Genomic DNA, 3254 nt, shown 5'->3' with positions numbered 1-3254 from the left:
TACACATTGATTTGATATCCCAGAAACGAAATTATCTTTTATTGTCAATACAATAAATACTGTAAATGTGATCAGGTTACATAAATTCTGCTTCAGAAAATGTGAATTGGCTTGTAGATGATTTATTTAACGAAGTGTTAAAATGTTTTTAAATTAACATTTTGTTAATTTAAAAATAAGAAATGAGATTTTCACATATCTTAGTTTTGAGAATGCTTTTATTTTCCAAGCTAACATATAAAAGTTAGAAAAAAATATTGATAGAGCACTGCTCCTATCACTGTTATTCTACATTTTAAAAATATTCATTTAAAAATGAGTGTTAAAAAAGAAGCATTCTATCCTGATATTTATTATTGACCATTCTTTATAGTGGTTGATGTTGTGATGGAAGAGGAAATTTAGAACCTGCTATTACCAGTGATTTCCTTGGTTCTCTATTATACTTTTACTTTAGTTCATACTATAGTCAACAACAACAAAAAGCAATGATGGCACCAACTATCAACTTAAATTCTTTTTATGAAAATAATTCTCTCTATTCTTAGTATGTCATTTTATTGTGTAATATCTACATGAGTAATGCCAGTTATATTTGGATGCTATTTGGTGTTCTCTATAATTTCAGTATAATTCAGTGCAACATCCTTATAATACAGTAATATTTGATGAATTTGATGATTTGGTATTTCCAATTTTACTGTCAGATAGAAATGTTTGCCAGTGGAAGGCTTCATTTCTAATTAATAATGTGCTTCAAATGGTATTGTCTTTATTATATATGACATCTAAATGTTTTTATGTATCATTGTGTGTGTGAATTCACTATTATAATCCTTTACCCCAGGCACTGCCTTGATTTATTACCATGCCTATTCTCCAATTCTTAACCAGCAGTCCTCTGTTCTGTTTATTTTAGTTTTTTTTTTTTTTTTCTGAGTCAGGAACCCTAGCAACTTTAAGTGAAAAAACCACAAAAACAAGGTATGTAGAGTTCAAGAGTAAACTAAACTGAAAGATTATAAATTAAATCCCCACCCAATACAATTGCTTTATTTTTCACTTATTCCCTTTTGTCTGTACCTTCTAAATTTGAAGAAGACTGTTGATTTGTGACAATGAATGTTAGAACTTTCTATACATAGAGTAGCTAAAGTTCACTCAATGGCATTATATTTATAGTAGAGAGAAAACTGAACTGGGAATCAGGAAATTGAATTTCTAGCTTCCTCTGATGTGTTGAACTGAAACAAGTGGTGTTTTCTTTTCTACCTCTTGTGTTGAAAAGGCAGTTAGAGTTTGAGGGAGAATACTATTGAAATTAATACTGTGATTGAATATGACAATTATGTACAAGTTGGAGACAAAAAGGTTTTCTAAAGAGGAAAAAAAATTGTAGAGTCAGTATTCATGATGGGAAATATAAATGCAGCCCTAGAGGTTTTCTGTGTGGAAAGAAAACAATTAAATAATACACTTACCAGAAAACTGTTCTACCTCCTGGATAATCATTTGATTTTAACAAAAGCCAACTATTTAAAAAACTAATACTTCAAGATAGGTTTCTACATTTAAATCCTAGCTTAATATGCAATTTAATATATGTAGTTTAATATAATTAAAGTTTTCGTGTTAATTAATTAATTGAACAGTCACTGAAATTCCAGTAACAGAAGGATTGGTCTAGGATTGGAAATACACTATTGAAGAAAATAGAATAAAATGAATACTGCTGGTCTTGTAGAATTTATGTTTTACTAGATTTTGAGTAGCATATGTTAAGATTTTCAAGATCAAAAATCCTGAGACTACGTGTTGAAAATCCAGTAGAAAATGGACAAAAACTCTAATATTCAGTTCACGATAAATGTTTTACAAATAACCAATAAATACATGAAAACATGTTTATCTTAATTAGTCATCTTGGATATACACATTAAATGTGATATGATTCCACTCCTATCAGACTGCCTAAAATGAAAATGGAAAAATACCAATAATTTGCAAATAATTAGAGTGTCCATACTCTTACATTGCTAGTGGGAGTAGAAAGGGCTATAACCACTTTAGAAAACTATCTGGCAGTGTCTCTCAAAGATGATCATATGTGTATTCTAAGAACCAGAAATTCTACTGTTAGGTACATATACAATATCAATGCATAGATATTTTTAACAGAACATACTGTTCACATCAGAATTATTTGTAACCAACACAAATGAGAAACTAGCAAAATATCCATAAACAGTAAAATGGAAAAAATAAATTGTTGTATTATAATAGAATAAATTCTACTCAAAGTTAAGCAAAAAATGCCAGACACATAAATACATACCACATGGTTTCAGCTGTATAATATACAAAACCAGGCAAAGCAACTCTATGTTGTTATAAGTCAGAATAGCAGTTTTTCTTGGGAACAGGAATATTGTGACTGGAAGGGAACATGAGGGGCACTTTTTGGGTGCTGGGAATGTTAGGGCTTTTTACTTGTGGTTTGGTTACACAGTTTTTTAGTTTCTAAAAAGTCTGTTGAGTTGTACACATGTGAAACATCTACTTTTTTATATGTACAATTTCATTTAAAAAATAAAAATAAAGCTGTTTCTTGACTATAACCTACTGAATTTAAGCCATTTAATTAATTGCTTATGGTAATTTTTTGCCCCATTAAAAATGGGGAGAATTTAAGAGCCAGAATGACCTTATAACAGACTTATAAAGTTCATGAAAAGTGACAATCATGCTTATAAACATAATGACAGGACTATAGAGCTCTTTAAGAAAACTTTTCCTTCTAAATATTAACTATGTTAAAAGTCTAGTAGTAATAATGAAAAAAAGTAACTCCTAAGAAATTAAGGTTTACTCTTTTTAAAAGTGATAGAAATGATTTCTTATATAATATTAATGAAAATGTACATGAATATCTGGGCATTTTGGAATAAAGATTTTACATTGAATGGCTTTGAAACTACACTGACCTGCTTGTAATCTGGTTATGCCACCAGATAATTGTGTGGTACTTGGCAAGTTTTTATATGATCTGAATCTTCATTTCCTGTGAACTATGTATTAGAATAATTATGAGTGACACAAAACAGACCATCTTTTAGATCTATGAGGACTGTACTGCACTTGTTCACTTCTGCATTTCTTGAGACTAGTTTATTGTTCAGTTAACAGTCCTACTAAATTAATATTTGAGAAATAAGTGAAAGTTGTTTCTAGGTGTTCAATAAATAGTTTATTAT

Source organism: Pteropus medius, unplaced genomic scaffold (assembly GCF_902729225.1).
Source record: "Pteropus medius unplaced genomic scaffold, Ma_sr-lr_union100, whole genome shotgun sequence".
Classification (NCBI taxonomy): domain Eukaryota; kingdom Metazoa; phylum Chordata; class Mammalia; order Chiroptera; family Pteropodidae; genus Pteropus; species Pteropus medius.
This window is presented reverse-complemented; position numbering follows the sequence as displayed.